The sequence below is a fragment of the Sciurus carolinensis genome, chromosome 15 (genome assembly GCF_902686445.1).
Source record: "Sciurus carolinensis chromosome 15, mSciCar1.2, whole genome shotgun sequence".
Taxonomy (NCBI): Eukaryota; Metazoa; Chordata; class Mammalia; order Rodentia; family Sciuridae; genus Sciurus; species Sciurus carolinensis.
The window spans coordinates 8,523,824-8,544,004 of NC_062227.1; the positions used below are offsets into that span (position 1 = coordinate 8,523,824).

General features: G+C 38.3%; 2 protein-coding genes across 5 annotated transcripts in view; one reads left to right on the forward strand and one right to left on the reverse strand.

Annotated features, from left to right (window-relative positions):
* The window catches only part of Ecm2 (extracellular matrix protein 2), a 31,948-nt gene extending 31,242 nt beyond the window's left edge, over positions 1-706 (reverse strand). For 3 of the 4 annotated variants that reach the window (XM_047526103.1, XM_047526102.1, XM_047526101.1), the window contains exon 1: positions 516-706. The gene's annotated coding sequence lies outside the window, so the exon portion shown is untranslated. The remainder of the gene's footprint in view (positions 1-515) is intronic. The other variant, XM_047526104.1, reaches the window with a different exon arrangement.
* Positions 1-20,181, forward strand: part of Cenpp (centromere protein P) — a 248,764-nt gene that overhangs the window by 188,154 nt on the left and 40,429 nt on the right. The gene's annotated exons all lie outside the window — the stretch shown is intronic.

The following is a 20,181-nucleotide window of genomic DNA, read 5'->3' on the forward strand; positions in this document are numbered from 1 at the left end:
ATTTTCTTTTTAGCACTTTTATGTTTACCCCAACATTAAATATCATCTGTAAACTTTATTATTTTTCTCCACTCAAAGTTTTTCATCAATTAAGTAAATTTTTAAAATATTTAGAATTTTTAACTTCTCTATGAAGTCATCAGCTATTATTCTCCTCATCACCCAACAGTTTTAAAATGAAAACATTTTAAATTAATCCTTTATGTTTTTTTAGGACTTAAAAATCAAGAAAGAATGAAATCTTCAAACCAATTTATACTTCTATTCACATAATTCTATCTGAATATATGAAAATAATTTAATCCTTATTTTGTAAAGTTTGAAATACTTGGGAAGTAGTCATCCTGGAAAAAAAGAACCGAGTAAACAGAATAATGCACACTTTTAACTTCTAAAATCTATTAGTAAAGAACTAATTTTTCTCAAGAATTAAACATATTTGCACATAAAATACCCAGCTATTAAAACCATTCCACATACTTTAGCAGAAACTTAAAATTTAAAACTTTTTTTACCTGGAAATCTAAACTAAGTAGACTTTGCTTGGTGTCACTTAATTCTCCAGCTGAAAATGAAACAAAATCAGAGCTTTCTTTAAAAACAAAAAGAACAGAAGGGAATGTTGAAAAATGTTAGCTGACTTCTTAGTAAAATCTAAAATAACTGCTTCCCTTGGGGATGAATGCCTTTCAGTTCTTTGTGCAGAAAATCAGCCAAGAAAGTAACCAGGGAAAATGGTTACCAAGGGAAATATTTTTTACAAATCACAGGAAAAGTGGAAAACATCAGCGGGGGTTGGGGGGAGTGTTTCCTTTGCAGGCTGACAAAGGCAGAGCTGAAAAAAACAAAAGGAGCTTCAGAAATCTGTGGTTTCATAGGCTACGTGCATAACAAGTTTTGAAGTTCATGCCCACCAGCTATCACTTGAGCTTCATCCGTCTCCAGGGATGGTCCTCTTGTTGGACTAAAGGCCTTCTGTATCTGGGATCCCTTTTAAATTGGGTTACTGATATTTAAATCTCTCCTCCTCTCTCTGCCAGCCCACCCCGTCTCACACACAATAATGGGTTACATCTTAATGCCATTGGACATTATGTAACTCCTAACCACTAAGTAATAAAAAGTAATAAAAAGAAACTGCTTGAAGAAGCTATAAGGCTCCTAATTACCTGTTACTCTGGCAGATTAGTTAGTTGTCTACTTTGGCCTTAGTTTCTTCATTTGCATGTGAGCAAGTTAGAGACAGGTCAGCACTCCAGCCCAACATTGCTGCATGCGGGGGCTCCAAGTCAGTTACTTAATACTTCTGACTAAAGGTTATTCTTCTGTACTGCTGGGATGAGAATATCCTTTTAATTTTTTTGTGAAAATGAAGAGGAGAAACATAAGGAAAGTGACTAATTCAGTGCCCGTCATGAACTAGGTAATTTTATTAGAACTAGTTATTGGACAGAAAAGGGCTGAATTTTTATTTTCACCAAATAGTAAAATGACCTGAACAGACTGAATTAAGGTTTGGACTAAGTACATTGACCACCCAAATTCTTAAAATTAATGAAAACTTTTGTTTTTAAAAATATAAATCTTCACTGCAGAATAATAAGTAGTACTCTTAGAAGACATGCAACTTTGAGAAACTCTTTAAAGGCTGAAGGCAGCGTGGTGTGGTGGCACACGTCTGTAATTTCAGCAACTTGGGAGGCTGAGGCAGGAGGATTGAAAGTTCAAAACTAGCCTCAGCAACTTAGCCAAGACCCTGTCTCAAAATAAAAAAGTCTGGTAGAGCACACCTCAGCTCAGCCCCCAGCACCACCACAACAAAAATGATCAAACGTAGAAAGCCTTCATCTGAAATAAGGCACCAAAACCCAAAACATGTGAGAGAGGACAACTCCATAGGTCTTCCAGACCCTTCAACATCCCTGTGAAGTTGACTGGGCAAGTATACACAAGAGGAACAGGGAAGAGGAGCCTGCTTCTCCTAGTGTTCCAGGTACTTGGCATTTGTGTCCACATGAGAACCCATATGCTGTTCCACTTGACTGGAGTGGTTGGACAGTGAAGTGGGAGAAGGAGGAACAGGGACCTCCTATATTCAGAGCCCAAACTAGCTGTGAACACAACCCAACTCCAGGCACAATCCTGATAAGCTCAGCCTACAGGTTCAGAGCTTTTGGTCATTGTCTTAATCTTAAAGTCTTATGCATGAGGAGATAGTTTGGGATTACCAAGTGTTTGGAAAGGGTCTAACATGAGAGATGGGAACCCCTTCCCCTGCAATATACACACATACGTTCAAAGATGACTTTGGAGATTGAGAACTTGAAAACACATAAGAAACTCAGTAGTCATCTTAGGAGATAAAGGTAAGGAAGCCTTCTAAAAAAATAGGACCAGAGGCAAAAAGGTAGATGGAAAATAGAAAAGATACAATTAAAGGGCCAGTCAAGGAAGTTCACTGTCTAGTTAGGAATTACAGGAAAGTAAAACAGGGAAAGTTGTGTGATCAACGGAAAAACATTTCAAGAAAATGTTCCAGAACTGAAGGGAAGGGATGTCTAATATGGAAGGACCTGGCCAGCGTTCAGCATAATAGATGAAATTTGACCCTCGTCAAGGCTCATAATTTTCAAATTTAAGAGTACTGGAGACAAAGAGAAGATCCTACGTACTTGAAAGACAATAAATTATAGGATACTGGTTTACATTGAGTCAGACTGTCAAGCAGAAGCACCTCTAGAGTCAAGCGGATAATGGATAAATGCCTTTAAAATTCTGAAAGGAGTTTTTCTCAAGGAGTCATTTCCAGACCAAAAGAAAAAGATGAGCAACTGAGTTCACAAATGGGGAAAAAGCTGTAAACCAGCAGTTGATAGAAGAGGAAGTAGCAGTGATTAATAGAATGGTTTCTCAACTTCAGTAATCATCAAAAAATGTAAATTAAAACTTTTTTTAAATACCAAAGTGAAACATTGATGGCAAAACTTTGGGGGTAGAGCTTGGGCATCTATTTTTGAATATTATCCAAATAATTCTAGTCAGGCTTGAGGACCACTGCAAATAAAAAATTATGGCCTGATTTTAAATACACATTTTGGGGGTTTTTGTTGTTTGTTTGTTTGTTTGTTTGTTTTTTTTTTTTTTTTTTTTTAATTTATTTATTTATTTATTTTTTTTACGTTTACATAGGGTAATGATGTTTATTATATTTTTCCCCTCCCCCCCACCCCTCCCCCCCCCTCCCACCCCTCTTTTCCCTCTACACAGTCCTTCTTTCCTTCATTCTTACCGCTCTCCTTAGCCTAACTCTAAACCTAACCCTAAACCTAATGCTAGCCCCTCCCACCCCCCATTATATGTCCTCATCCGCTTATCAGCGAGATCATTCGTCCTTTAGTTTTTTGAGATTGGCTTATCTCACTTAGCATGATATTCTCCAATTTCGACCATTTGCCTACAAATGCCATAATTTTATCATTCTTCATTGCGGAGTAATATTCCATTGTATAAATATGCCACAGTTTCTTTATCCATTCATCAACTGAAGGGCATCTAGGTTGGTTCCACAATCTGGCTATGGTGAATTGAGCAGCAATGAACATTGATGTGGCTGTATCTCTGTAGTATGCTGATTTTAAGTCCTTTGGGTATAGGCCAAGGAGTGGGATAGCTGGGTCAAATGGTGTTTCCATTCCAAGCTTTCTGAGGAATCTCCACACTGCTTTCCAGAGTGGTTGCACTAATTTGCAACCCCACCAGCAATGTATGAGTGTTCCTATTTCACCACATCCTCGCCAACACCTATTGTTGCTTGTATTCTTGATAATCGCCATTCTAATTGGGGTGAGATGAAATCTTAGGGTGGTTTTGATTTGCATTTCCCTTATTACTAGGGATGTTGAACATTTTTTCATATATCTGGTGATTACTTGTACATCTTCTTCTGTGAAGTGTCTGTTCATTTCCTTAGCCCATTTGTTGATTGGATTATTTGTATTCTTCGTGTAGAGTTTTTTGAGTTCTTTATAGATTCTGGAAATTAGCGCTCTATCTGAGGTATGGTTGGCAAAGATATTCTCCCACTCTGTAGGCTCTCTCTTCACATTTCTGATAGTTTCCTTTGCTGAGAGAAAGCTTTTTAGTTTGAATCTATCCCAGTTGTTTATTCTTGCTTTTATTTCTTGTGCTCTGGGAGTCCTGTTAAGGAAATCTGATCCTGAGCCAACAAGTTGAAGATTTGGACCTACTTTTTCTTCTATAAGATGCAGGGTCTCTGGTCTGATTCCGAGGTCCTTGATCCATTTTGAGTTGAGTTTTGTGTAGGGTGAGAGATAGGGGTTTAGTTTCATTCTATTGCATATAGTTTTCCAGTTTTCCCAGCACCATTTGTTGAAGAGGCTATCTTTTCTCCATTGCATATTGTTGGAACCTTTGTCTAGTATGAGAAAATTGTATTTATTTGGGTTTGTGTCCATGTCCTCTATTCTGTACCATTGATCTACCTGTCTATTTTGGTACCAATACCATGCCGTTTTTGTTACTATTGCTTTGTAGTAGAGTTGAAGATCTGGTATTGCAATACCCCCTGCTTCGCTCTTGCTACTGAGGATTGCTTTAGCTATTCTAGGTTTTTTATTCTTCCAGATGAATTTCATAATTGCTTGCTCTATTTCTGCGAGGTACATCATTGGGATTTTAATTGGAATTGCATTGAATCTGTATAGAACTTTAGGTAGTATAGCCATTTTGACGATATTAATTCTGCCTATCCAGGAACATGGGAGATCTTTCCATCTTCTAAGGTTTTCTTTAATTTCTTTCTTTAGTGTTCTGTAGTTCTCATTGTAGAGGTCTTTCACCTCTTTTGTGAGATTGATTCCCAAGTATTTTATTTTTTTCGATGCTATTGTGAATGGAGTAGTTTTCCTAATTTCTCTTTCTGAAGATTCATCACTTATGTATAAAAATGCATTGGATTTATGAGCATTGATCTTGTAACCTGCTACTTTACTGAATTCACTTATGAGTTCTAAAAGTTTTCTGGTGGAATTTCCAGGTTCCTCTAAATATATAATCATGTCATCAGCGAACAGGGATAGTTTGAGTTCTTCTTTTCCTATTCGTATCCCTTTAATTTCTTTGGTTTGTCTGATTGCTCTGGCTAGAGTCTCAAGGACGATGTTGAATAGAAGCGGTGAAAGAGGGCATCCCTGCCTTGTTCCAGTTTTTAGGGGGAACGCTTTCAGTTTTTCACCATTTAGAATGATATTAGCCATGGGCTTAGCGTAGATGGCCTTTATAATGTTTAGGAATGTTCCCATTACCCCAATTTTTTCTAGTGTTTTGAGCTGACAACTGACCATTATGAGAAAACAAGGGAAGAAAATGTCCCAAACAAACCTAGATACTACATCAATAAAACCCAATGACAGCAGAGCAGAAGAAATGTCAGAAAGGGAGTTCAGAATGTACGTAATTAAAACGATCAGGGAAGCTAATGAGGAGATGAAAGAGCAAATGCAGGCATTGAAGGAGGAGATGAAAGAGCAAATGCAGGCATTAAATGATCGCACCAATCAACAGTTAAAAGACCAAATACGGGAAGCAAGAGATCATTTCAATAAAGAGTTAGAGATACTGTTTGTTTGTTTTTGTTTTTTGAGTTGAGGATGACAATGACATGCAGTATTGGCCAGTATGGGAGAGCAGACAGAAACCCTCCTGTATGAGGATAACTTAACTAATCTGTTACCACATTTCACTTCTAGGTGTCCATTGTAGATACATAATTTCTGTGCAAAAGAAACCTCCAGGAAAGTATTTTGAAGCACTGCAACCACAGATTTTTAAAAAATAAAAATAAAAGAATTAACCCTGTTGTATATTGATAGAGAATAATGGGCTACCATAAAGCTATTTGGAGAGATTGAAATAACTGTGTATCAAGTTGTTGCCAGCAGATCAAGAGGGGAAAAAGCAATTTAAGAATTGTACATTCATTATGCTCTTGCCTTCTTTGGATATATGTCATTTAGCATCTTACTAGAGAAGAGGTTGGGAGTAATCCAAAAATTGTTGATAGTAGTTATTTCTGAGTGATGAAATTATGATGGGAATTTTACTATGTAATTTTTTGGGGCAATATTTTGAGCTTTTTATAACCAGATCAGAAAAGAATAACATTTAAAAAGAATATAAATGGTAACAAAGAAATAGTTCTTAAAGTAAGAACATAGAGGAGTAATAGTAACTACCATGCCGAGATTGATATGGTTGCAGAAAACCAAATTTTACATTTTCTAAGGTCACTGCTCTCAAAGTTTGTGGTTTAATGGACTGTTACATGAGTCCTTTTGCAGAAACTATTTTAACCACACTAGTACATGGAAACTGCTGGTATTGTGTTTTCTTTGCCCCCTGTATTATTGCAGACATAATTATGTCCTGACACTTGGCTTGCAGGAGCATGATGTTGATCACAGAAGGTTGCTAGCAGAGCAAGCGGCACCCCCACCACAGGTTGGTCTGCCTGTGAGGATTCAGACTGGGGATATTTCCTTAGGTGCCATTTAAATAAGGTGTCCTTTTCAGTGTTCTCAGCCTGTGGTCTAGAGTACCAGCGAGCTGGTTTTTATTTAAGGATGTAGTTGCCACCACATGACAACTTTGTATATATTAATTCTCAGAAAAAGCTAAATTTTGGAACTGTTAGGTAGGGCTACTCCCTGTCTTTCTCAGGTCATAGCTCAAGTGCCTTTTGTTTTTTTTAAAGAACACTAATTCACAGGGAAGTGTCACAGCTGCTTGTTTCCTTTTGTTAAGCTTCCCCTCCAAATGGAATAGTCACATTTAAGTGGAGTGATAATGTAGAAACATGCCATGATTCATTTAACTGTTCTCCCATTGGTGGATATTGGAGGTGTTTCCCCTTTTCCCCTGAAATAGAATGTGCTTTTTGAGTTTTGGTACATGTTTCTAGGTGGCTCTCCAAAAAAATTCTGATATGCTCTCATAAGAAATATATCAAATGCCCATTTTCCTGTGACTTGTTTTTTAAATGATTTCCACATTTTAATAGATAATGCATATAAGCATAATTTTTTAAAGTACATAATTTTCTATATTCAGAACTGGTACATTGGATGATTCCACCAACCTTTGCACTGAAGAAACTAAAAACACTAGATCACATACAAAAGCATCTTAAAATCATCTATGAAGTGAGAAGAAGATACGGAATCTCTGGATCCAGATCTAGGAGATAACTGAGCAGACTTTTGCACTGGGAATGTTTACTAGAAATATTAAAGAACAAAAATATCAATGGAATTTTATAAAACAAATATGCAATACACAAGATCAACAAAACCAAAAGTTTATTTAAAATATTTTTTTAGTTGTAGATGGACACATTACTTTTATTTTATTTATTTATTTTTTTGTGGTGCTGAGGATTGAACCCAGTGTCTAACACATGCCAGGTAAGTGTTCTACCACTGAGCCACAACCCCAGCCCCCCAAGTTTTTTTTCCCAGTCCATCATGCCAAATACTTACATTTATTTCTCCTGTCCAACTGAAGCATTGTACCTTCTCACCAACATCTCCCCAGCCTCTGGTAACCACCATTCTGCCTGCTGTTTCTTTGAGTTCAGTGGTTCTAGATTCTGCATATGAGTAAGATCATACAGTATTTGCCTTTTATTTATTTTTGCAGTGAGGGGAATCTAACCCAGGGCCTTGGACTTGCTTGGAAGGCACGCTACCATTTAGCTATATCCCCAACCTTGTATTTATCTTTTCTGTGTCTGATTTAGTTGACTTAGCATCATCACTTTCAGTTCAATCCATGCTGTTACAAAGGATAGGGTTTTGTCCTTTTTTATGGCTAAATAATATTATATAATGTATAATTACTATATTATCCATTGATCAGTTGATGGACACTTTGGTTATTTCCATTTCTTGACTCTCGTGAATAGTGCAGCAATAAATGTAGTACAGATATCTCTTTGACCTACTGATTTTATTTCTTTTGGATATATACTCAGTAGTGAAATTACTGGATTACATATGATAGTAATGTTTTTAATTTAGGGGTGAATTTCCATATTGTTTTTCCCAATTATTATTAATTTACATTCCTATCAAGAGTATGCAAGTTGCCCCTTTTCTTCATATCCTTGCCAACTTCTGTTATCTTTTGTCTCTTTAATAATAACCATTCTATTCTAAATTCTAAGTAAGGTGATAGCTCATTGTGGTTTTAGTTTGCATTTTCCTGATGATTAGAGATGTTTAGCATTTTTTCATATACCTTTTGACCATTGTTATGGTTTAGATGTGAGGTATCCCCCAAAAACTCATGTGTGAGACAATGCAAGAAGGTTCAGAGAAGAAATGATTGGGTTGTGAGAGTCTTAACCCAATCAGTGAATTAATCCCCTGATAGGGATTAATTGAGTGGTAACTGAAGTGGTAGGGTGTGGCTGGAGGAGGTGGGAATTGGGGTGTAGCTTTGGGGTATATATTCGTATCCTGCAAGTGGAAACCTCTCTCTTTCTTCCTCCTGATTGTCCTGTGAGCTCCTTCCCCCTGCCACACTCTTCCACCATGATGTCCTGCCTCACCTTGAGCCCTGAGGATGGAGCCAGCCTCTTATGGACTGAGACCTCTGGAAACCGTGAGCCCTCAAATAAATTTTCCTCCTCTATAATTTTGCTGGTTGGGTCTTTTAGTTAGAGCAGTGAAATAGCTGACTAAAACAACCATTGTATGTCTTCTTTTGTGAAATATCTATTGTTATTACTTTCTCATTTTTAAATCAGGTATTTGTTTTCTTGCTATCAAGTTTTTAATGTTCCTTATAACTCCTGGATATTTGCTTCTTATCAGATGTGTAGTTAAGAAATATTTTCTCTTATTCTGTAGATCGCCTCTTACTCTTTTGATTGCTTCCTTTGCTGTGTAGAGACCTTTTAGTTTGTCTGTTTTGCCTTTGCTTCCTGGACCTTTGCCTTTGCTTCCTGGACCCTATATCAAAACATAATTGCTTAGGCCAATGTCATGGAGTTTTTTCCCTGTTTTTCTAGGAGTTTCGCAGTTTGGGGTCTTATATTTAAGTCTTCATTTCACTTTCAGTTTATTTTCATATGTGGCATTAGACGTGATCTAATTTCATTCTTCTGCATGTGATATAGAAATTTTCCAATTTAGGAGATTATCCTTTCTTCATCTGTGTTCTTGGTAATTTTGTTAAAAAATCAGCTGTAAACATAGATTTATTTCTGAGTTTTCTACTCTGTTCCATTGGTCTCTGTTTATAGGCCAGTGCTATTGTACTATATTTTGAAGTCAGGTAATGTGATGCCTCCAACTTTGTCCTTTTTATTCAAAGACTGCTTTGGCTATTTGGAGTCTTTGTGGTTTCATATGTATTTTGGGGGACTGAGTTCTGTTTCTAAAGAAGAGTATATTTGATTGCATCAAATCTGTAGATTAGGTAGTATGGATCTTTTACCAATATTTTAATCCATGAACATGGTATATCACTAATTTGTGTTCATCAGTACTTTTTAAGTTTCAATGTAGAGATCTTTTACCTCTTTGGTGAAATTTATTCTTAAGGTTTTGGGAGGTTTTTTTTTTTTAGCTATTGTAAATGAGATTATTTTCTTGGTTCATTTCAGACACATTGCTGTTAATGTATAGGTGCTAATTAGTTTCCTCTGTTGATTTTGTAAGCCTGCAATTTCACTGAATTCATTTATTAGCTCTAATAGGTTTGTTTTTGTTTGTTTGTTGAGTCTTTAGGATTTTCTACATATAAGATTGGCTCATCTGCAAACAGGAACAGTGTCACTTCATTTTCTATTTGAATGTCTTCTATTTTTTTCTCTTGCCTAGTTGCTCTGGCTAGGACTTCCAATGCTACATAGAATGAAAATGGCATCCTTGTCTTGTTCCTGATATTGATGAAAAGTTTCAACTTTTCATTATTGAGTAGGATGTCAACTGTGGGACTTGTCACAAGTGACCTTCTCTGTGTTGAGATACATTCCTTCTATGCCTAATTGGTTTAGAGTTTTTATCATGAAAGGATGTTGAATTTTTTCATTGCTTTTACTGCATCACAAAAGTTTGTTTTTTTGAAACAAAACCAGTAAAATGTATCACATGACTGATACACAAAGAAAGGGAGGAAACACATTGTTAATGAGAATTAGAAAAATTACTATCACTACAGATTCTGAAAACTTTTAGAAGGAAAAAAGGATATTATGAGCAACTTCATGCCAATGAATTGGTATATTTAGATTATTTGAGTAATTCCTAGAAAAAAAATAAAACTTGACAAAACTGTCCCAAGAAGAAACTAAATCTGAATCATCTATATCTATTAAGGAAATTGAATCTATAAATTCAGTCATTCCCATAAAGAATACCATAGGCCTCTATTTTTGATTATTAAATTCTTCCAGCATAATTATACTACAAACTATCAGGGAAAATCATGTAAGTCAATTTTACTAACAAACAGATTAAAAAATAAAATATTAGTTCACCAAATTCCACAATATATTAATAGGATAATATATCGTAACTGTGCTGGGTTTATTTAGATAAAAATCTAAATACTGTGATCATCTTAAGTATTTAAAGAAAGTACTTAATGAAATTCAACATCCACTAATGTCTAAAAAAGAAGAAAGCATTCATTTTCCATACTAGGTATTAATAGAAGGAAGCTTCTTTAGTCTGACAGAGTATCTTCAAGTATCTTCAAAAATTACAAAATAATTTCTAGCTCTCTGCCCAAAAGAAATAAAAATCCTCTCTTTCTCTCTGTCTCCCTCTCTCCCTCTCTTCCTCTCCCTCTCCCTCTCCCCCTCTCCCTCTCCCTCTCCCTCTCTTCCCATCTCTCTCCCTCTCTCCCTCCCTCTCTCAAACTTATGTATGATTAGTCATAGCTACAGTATTCATAGCAGCCAAAATGTGGACACAACCTAAAAGTTCATCAACCCATAGATAAATGTGGCATCTGTATACAATGAAATAGTATTCAGCAATAAAAAAAAAAAAATCAGTGGGGGTAGGAATGATAGTAGAATGAAATGGACATTATTACCCTATGTTCATATATGATTATATGACCTGTGTAACTCTGTCATATACAACCAGAAGAATGAGAAGTTATACTCCATTTATGTATGATGTATCAAAATGCATTCTACTGTCATGTATATCTAATTAGAACAAATAAAAAAATTTTTAAAAGTCAGCCAGGTGTGGTGGCATAGACCTGTAATCCCAGCAGCTTGGGAGGCTGAGGCTGGAAGATTACAAGTTCAAGGCCACCTCAGGAACTTAGCGAGACCCTGTCTCAAAATAAAAAATAGAAAGGGCTAGGGATGTAACCCACCAGTTAAGTGCCCACTGGGTTCAATACCCAGTAATAAAACAAACAAACAAAGAATCAGTGATACATGCTACAACATGGATGAACCTAAAAAAACATGCTACATGAGAGAAGCAAAACATAAAAGACCGCATACTAGATGATTCCAGGTGTATGAAACATCCAGAATAGGCGAATACATACAGAGAGACACATGAGTGGTCACTGAGGTGGGGGATGAGAGGATGGGGATGACTGTTAATGAGTACAGGATTTCTTTTGGGGGCAATCAGAATGTTCTAAAAATAGGTGGCAGAGGCTGAGGGTGTAGCTTGGTGGTAAAACACTTGTCTAACAAGTGTGAGACCCTGGTTTCAATCTCTAGCATTTAAAAATAAATAAATAAAAGGTGGTGTGGCTGGCTCTCTACCATGAGTAAATATACTAAAACCCATTGAGCTGTATACCTTAAATAGTGTAAGTTTTTTTGGCACATAAATTTTATCTCAGGAAAGCTGTTATAAATAAAGATTTGGGTGAAATATTGAAATTTTCCCTTTCTGGGAGCAATTCCTGACCAGTATAGTAAAGCAAGAAAAAGAAGAAGATGGGGAAAAAAAGAAAATAAAGCAAGCAAAATTATTATTGTTTGAGATTATGTGACTATATGTACAAAATCCAAAATAATTTTCAGTTCAATTATTTTTTAAATCCTTAGATTTTTTCAGATATATAATCAACATATAAAAGTAAATTGCAGCTGGGCACTGTGGCACACACCTGTAATCCCAGCAACTCTGGAGGCTGAGGCAGGAGAATCGTGAGCAGAAAGTCAGCCTCAGCAATGGCAAGGCACCAACTCAGTGAGTCCCTGTCTCTAAATAAAATATAAAATGGGAAGCAACAATAGGTGTTGGAGAGGATGTGGGGAAAAGGTACACTCATACATTGCTGGTGGGGCTGCAAATTAGTGCAACCACTTTGGAAAGCAGTGTGGAGATTCCTTAGAAAACTTGGAATGGACCCACCATTTGACCCAGCTATCCCATTCCTTGGCCTATACTCAAAGGACTTAAAATCAGCATACTACAGAGATGCAGACACATCAATGTTCATAGCTGCTCAATTCACAATAGCCAGATTGTGGAACCAACCTAGATGTCCTTCAGTTGATGAATGGATAAAGAAACTGTGGTATATATATATATATACAATGGAATATTACTCAGCTATAAAGAATAATAAAATTATGGCATTTGCAGGCAAATGGATGAAATTGGAGAATATCATGTTAAGTGAGATAAGCCAATCTCAATAAACCAAAGGACGAATGATCTCGCTGATAAGCGAATGATGACACATAATGGGGGATGTGTGGGGGACAAGAATGGAGGAAGGAGGGACTATATAGAGGGAAAAGAGGGGTGGGAGGGGTGAGGGGGAAGGAAAAAAATAACAGAATGAATCAAACCTCTTTACCCTATGTAAATGTATGAGTACGCAAATGGTATGCGGTTACTCCATGTACAAACAGAAACAACATGTATCCCATTTGTTTACAATAAAAATTTAAAAAAAAAAAAAAATATATATATATATATATAAAATAGGACTGGGGATATGGCTCAGTGGTCGAGTGCCCCTGAATTCAATCCCTGGTAACCCCCCCAAAAAAACCTAAATTGCATTTTTATGCAGTGAAAGAATGAAATCAATGAAAAGTTATGTTTTAAATATCAAGTATTTTAAAAAATATATGAAGTACTTAGGAATAAATATAACAAAAATGGACAAGTATCATTGGATAAATTTATAAAATTTTGAGAGCAATTAAAGAAATCTTGAAGGTGGTGAGAAAGAGAGACTATACTCGGGATGAAAACTTCATTGTTGCAAAGTTATTCATCATTGAACTGATCTTTTAAGTTGATATAATCTGAATCAAGTCTTTAAGAGTTCCCATGTATGTGTGTGTGTGGTGTGTGGTGTATAACTTGACAAACTCTATAATGTATATGGAAATGTAAACACCAAAGAAAAGCCAAGATATTCCTGAAGAACAAAGCCTTATGATTTTCTATCCCAAATGCCAAATTTCATTATAAAAAAAGCTGTGGTACTTTAGACAGTTCCTTAATGACAGAAGGATAAGCGTAGGCAGTGGAGCAGAAACGGCCCAGAGAGCTCCTTCACAGGTAGCCACTGGCTTTTTGAGAGAAGAGGCTCTGCCACATGGTGGAGACCTCTTGTGTCATGTGGATTGTTTAAAGAAACTAAAGAGGGAGTCACAGCTGACAGCAGACAGGAAAACAGGCTGTCGACTTGATCTGTTGTGCTTCAGAGACCAGAGTCCATAGAAAGACTGATTTGGGCATAAATAAAAAACAAAGCCCAGCACATTGTTGCATGCCTGTAATCCCAGCTCCTTGGGACAGTGAGGTAGGAGAATCTCAAAGGCCAGCCTCAGCAATTTAGGGAGACCTGTCCCAAAAAACAAAATAGTCTGGGAGCACAGCTCAATGGTAGAGTGCTCCTGGATCCATCCCCAGTGCCACAGAACACATTTCCTTATAACCAGAACTGCCCAGCTGAACTCTTGATAAGGTGCCAAGGCCATGCAGCTGGAATCATTCTAGTAGAGACCAAACAATATTCTGAGAATATTGCTGAAGGGATTGCTCAGACATTGAACTAGACAATATCATTTCCTTGTTGAGGTTTTATTTGTTTGGTTCATTCTGTCTTCCTAAGATGGACTCATCAGACCATGAGGAACTAGGATGTCCATTCTCTCTGGGGTAGTTCCCTCATTTCCTGAACAGTGTTTGATCAGGGGCAGGCTTAGTGGAGCAGCCAGCTAAACTGAAGGTGGGACTGTTGGTTGCTGGGCTCTGGTCTGGTTCTTTGTCCATAGGCTCACCAGCCAAATGAGCTCTGGAGCCCTCCCTTGAAGTCCCAGGTGACTGGAACAAGCCACAAATCTCTGTACTTAGCGTGCTGTCAGACAGGGAGGCAACACTAATACTAATGATAAGTCTAGGTGTAGAAACAAGTTCAGTTGAACAAATGGTAAAAATGGAGGGGTTTCACCTCTGAAGTCTTGGTAAGTGAGAATAATCTAATGCAATAGGCCGATTCTCATTTCTGTTTTTGAGAACTGAATAAATTATAAGATAATTACATTTAACAACAAGTTTTCCAGGGACCTGTCATTGCTTTGTTTGGACTTTGTTGGATATCCCATCCTGCTAAAGTGATATTCGGTCTGGGAGACTGGAAGAATTCATCCATGTGGAAGGCAGTAGACTAAGTCAAGAGTGCAAACAGAGGTTCACATTCTAAATGGATGACAGTTGCTTATCAAGCTAGCAGTTAACTATATTATGTTCTGTTCTCTTACCCTCAAAAGTATGCTTCATAACAACCTGGAATGTCAGGTCCCAATTTAGATCCTGAGCTCCTCAGTTTTCTCCTATATCAGATCACGGTGGCTCAGGAAGGAGTCGGTACGTAGCCCACTGCATGCCCTCCCACCACATGCCAAGTCCTACCCTGTTCTGTGATCTGGGTGCCTCCAAGCTCCTTCCTCAACTGCGTGTGAGCAGCTATTCCTCGTGGCAAGGTTGCTCACACAAGCAGCATCTGCCTTCCAGATGTCAGAGCCAGGGAAGAGGCCTACATAAGCCCTGGAAACCATTTGAGCAGGGAATTCTGGTCTAGCAGGGATGCTAGACCCACTGTGTAATCTAGAAGTGTTCACTGTGGTGAGCATGTGGATGCCTGGTTTAGTGGAGAGGGCATAGAGCAGCATCCAGGTCAGAGGCCCCTCCTGTCCAGCTCTAAGTGTGAAGTGGATTGGAATCCAAGGGTAACCATAAGTGGAACCTGTAGCTTTCAGTCAAGAAAATATCCTGACTGAGAAATACATAGTACTATTGTGCAATAAGGAATTTGGTGTAGTAGCCTCACCTAAATGTGATATATCATGGTCCCCCAAAATGATGTCCTGTTTTTAAATGTACTTTGCTCTTGAGATAAGAGAAAATATACCGTAAGCATAACACAAATCATAGCCATTCTGAAATAATCTAGTGTGGAGGAGAAAAAAAATGAAGCAGATAAACCTGTGAGAAGCCGGAAGATTCTAATATGACTTAAGTAAGCATCCTTGTGAACTTGTTTGTTTCAGCAAAAGGTCACACGTGTATGTAGAAAGGCAAGTGATTCAGCAATAGGTCCTTCGCCCTTGGGTTGTGTTGTTTGCTGGTCTGGTCTTGGTCTGGTCTGGTCATCTCCCCAGTGTCCATCCTTTTGGGTTCATGACCCAAACCTAAGTACCCAGTCTTGAGTTGAACTAACCTATTCTGAAAAGACTGATATCCAGGAATCAAGTGAAAGACAGTGACTGTCCAGACCCACTGTGGGATCACAGTGTGGCCCGATGGCATTCTTGAATCAGAAGCATGGGAGTTTGCATAATCTCATTTTTTTCTCAACCTACTAACATGCTCAAACTTCTGCCAGCCAATATTAATTTTCCTACATCTTGTTTACCTTTTCCCAAAATGCCACCCCTTCCTTCTTTCTATTCTCTGCTCAATTTCTTGAAAAAGTAAGCTACCAGAAATGACTTCAGATATTCACTCCCATTTCTTCTTCTTTTTTTTTTTTTTTTTTTTTTTTTTTGCGGTGCTGGGGATCGAACCCAGGGCCTTGTGCTTGCAAGGCAAGCACTCTACTGACTGAGCTATCTCCCCAGCCCCCATTTATTCTTTATTCTCCTGCAATTCTGCTACTGCATTTATTGCTCTAGGAAAATTGCTCTCTTGAAAGTCTGAGTAGCTCCAAACCTGTTGAGTCACCTACTTTTTCCTTGTCATTTACTTTTTGGTTACCTATTCTTGGAAGTCAACGTGCTCTTTCTGACTCTTGCTGAATATGTTGTACAATCCTCCCGCCACTGTCCATACCTTAGACGCTGATGCCCCGCAGATCCCCTGTTGTTCTCGGGCCCCCTTGTTCTCCCTCACAGTCTGCTCATTCATTAGACACAGAGGAGCACCTTGACACACTAGTCAAGCACATTGACCTGTGCTTATGAGTTGCATCAGTCACATGACTCTGACACGTGCTGGTGGTCACATTAGCTCTAAGCTACATTCTGAGCTTCATACCAAAATTGCTGACTTCCACTTGGTCACCTTGGTTTGGACTTCTCCCAGGCACTGCATCAGCATTTCCACAAGAGTAAGACCTACTGTCTTCCCCGCTCTCCCTCCAAACTTGTTATTCCTTATTGTAGATGCTTCATGGAACTACAGACATTGGAAGATCTATGTAACCACTGGTTTTATTGGTTGGAGGGGTTTTAAGATTTAGCTTCATCCTTCTTAACAGTTGGTTATTTAAGTGTAGGCTTGGAAGGATATAGTGAGTTTATATTATATTCCTATAGCTAGGAAATTGTTTTGCTTATCCAAAAGAACCTGTTTTAAAGCTTGTACTATTCTGATAAGAGTTCAGAAGGAGTTTAAGTTATAGGAGAAACTTTTATACAAAGAAAAATGTATTTGGTATTTATAGTTTAATTTCCTTTCTTAAAAACCATATTGTCCCCTTTTTTGTCATAAGAATGCACATTTGAAACTAAAATTGTAATTTTTTTTTCGTACCAGAGATTGAACCCAAGGGCCCTTCACCACTGAACTACATCCCAGTCCTTTTTTATTTTTACTAGGTTCTTGCTGAGTTGCTATGGGTCTCACTGAATTGCTGAGGCTGGCTTTGAATTTACAGTCCTCCTGTCTCAGCTTCCAGAGTCCCTAGGATTACAGGCATGTACCACCATGCCAGATTTAATTCAGCATTCAAATAGCTTTGTAGAGTTTTAACGTAACCTGGGCGTAGACATTCTGCTCATTGGAGCATCGGGTACTGACCTAGTCCCCCTCAATGTCACACCTGACAGGTGATGGAGGAGGCCACATGGGAGGGAAACAAAGGGAGCCAGCATGCCTGAGCACCTCCTGGCTGCCAGATGCCTCGCTCTTTGCTAGGCTCTGTACACGTATAATCTCAATAAATTCCTAAACCTAATGACATGCATTATTATTCTCCAATTTATGAGCAAGGAAAACTAAAACATTACAGAAGCTAAATGAGGAAACTAAGCTCTGGTGAGTTGAACCGCCTAACTTGTTATAACTGGGAAAAGTGCAAAGGAACCCACGCTGATCTGTTGCCTTTTCCTGCACTCTAGGCGGAATTGCCACTCAGCCCTTCTTTCTCCAGCAGACACCGAAGGGCTCGTTAACAGGCACCCGCTCTCAACGGGTATCGGCTTCACCCTCCCCCAAATCCATAGGGATCAGATGAAGATCAGAGCGCTTAGTGCCTGGAGAGAAACTCAGTGACTGAGTCAGGACCTAGGTCAGGCCTCAGCCAAGCCTGGATGCGTTGCATTCTCCTCCTGGGTCTCAGTCTTCTGATCTTCCACGTAACACCATTAGAGATTTCCTAGGTTGTTCCTCTCTTGCATTCCAGGATGTGGTGTTCTTGCTTTGGAAAGTGGGCAGCACTAGACATGGCCTCCAGAATTGTTCTTCTCCCTGTAATTTTCCTTCTGCAGCCCCTGAAGCCCATGCTTAGCGTGAGGCTGGTGAGAAGATTGCACATATGGTAGATTTAACATTTGCCGGGAATAGGGATTCTTTTCCACTGATATACTGTCTGAAGGAGATGGCCATAACCCAGGGCGACCACAGTATTTACAAAGGTATTTAATGAAAAAACAAGACTTTGGCAGCTAACATAACCCATCACTCATGAGGGGATAAAAAGACATTCACTTGAGGTTTAATAAATCAAAACATAGTGTGTGTGTCCACAGCCTCATTTTTTCCCCATTACTGGTGGGTGATATCATCATTTTCATTTCCCTTAGAATCTTTTCGTGTCCAGGAAAAGGAAAAACTAATATTGACTGCATTTATTATGCTGATTTTTACTTTTAAAGAGAGTTTTTGTTTTAATTCTGCTGTATATTTGAAGGAGGTCTTTTCTTTCCTTTGCTTTTCCTTTTCCTTTCTTTTTGTGCTGAAGATCAACCCAGGGCCTTGTGCTTGCCAAGTACATGCACTACACCCCCATCCTCAGGAGGTTTTCAATTGATTTCTTTTCTCATTTTCCCCAAATGAAACCCTGACCTTTAAAAACAAAACAAAAACAAACAAGCAAAGAAACAAACAAAAACACAAAGATTTGGCCTTGCTAAAGCAGAAGAAAAAAGTTGGAAATGGTTAGGAAATACAAAGAAGAAAACAAAAAGCCATAATCAACACTGTTGAGATAAATAATAGTATTTTATAATATGACCCTCTACTGTTCATTTTTCTGCTAGAGTGAAGAATTTGGGCATGTCTACTTATGGACTCAAATGTGTACAACATCTGTCTTGCCACACAGGGAAAAATTAACATTAAAAGCAATTAAGTATCATTCTTCTAAAGCCTCAATCTCCTCTTTCTGAGCGTGTTCTCTTCCTCAGTCCCTTCGTCACATACCATCCCTTCCAAGAAGCCATCTCCAGCCCCACAGTGCTCTCTGCTCGCCAGGCACACTACTTTGCCAGCACTCGTCTCCCCTACTTTATCTTATGAATGGCAGTTTTCCTTTGTTTTCCCCAAATAGTACATAAATTCCTTGAGGACTTACACATTCCTATCAGTGATTAAGTCATTCATCAAATTTTTATTGTGTCTCAAGCTCACTGCTGAAACCTCTTAACAATAACAGTTAGACCTTACAGTTGATTAGAGTCACTGCTCTCCACTAGGGTGTCAGACAGATCACTGCCTTTGTATTAAATAGTGTGATTGGGCTGGGTGTGTAGCACAGTGGGACCATGCATGCTTAGCATGTCCAAGGTCCTGGGTTCAATCCCCAGCACCACAAAAAAAATGACAGGGAAAAATAATAACCAACCACAGTGTGATCATTTCTGTGATTTGGGAGATGCAAGCTACTTTGGAAACCTGCAAGTCGTTAGTCAGAGAAGCATTTAGCAGGATTCAGCACAGATAATCATCCTCCTTCAAGCACTTCATTCTTTTTTTTTGGTACCAGGGACACTTAATCACTGAGCCATATTCCTATCCCTTTTTATTTTTTATTTTGAGACAGGGTCTTGCTAAGTTGTTTAGGGCCTCCCTAAAATACTGAGGCTAGCCTTGAACTTGTGATCCTCCTGCCTCCGTCTCTTGAGTTGCTGGGATTATACTCATGCACCACCACTCCTGGCTAAACACGCCATCCTTTAGGTGTTTTTTTAGCCCCACTGTCTTGTGTCTCACTCCTTAATCCTTTTTTACTGGTTTTTCCTCCTCTGCATCCTCCTCCTGCAGGGAGTGAACATGATCGTGAGAAAGGAGAAGAAGAAAATGTTTGTATCATGCAAGGAAGAATTTGGAGATGACACTGATGGTTTGAGGCTTTACCCAAAGGCTGTGAGGAAAGAAAGTAACTAGGTCTACATTTTAGAAAGATCTCACCGATTATAGTTTGGCTTAAGAAGTCTAGAGGCAGGGCACTCTTAAAAGCTACCATAGTTATCCAAAAAAGGGGGAAAGACTTCTTTACCCAGGTAGGGGCATTCAATATATAATTTGTAGGTAACATCAATAGGACCTAAGATGTAGTTGGATATAGGGAAGGGAAAGGAAGAGGAATCAATAATATTATCTATGAAGCTGAGATTCCGGGCATATTCAGCTGCCATTTCCTGAG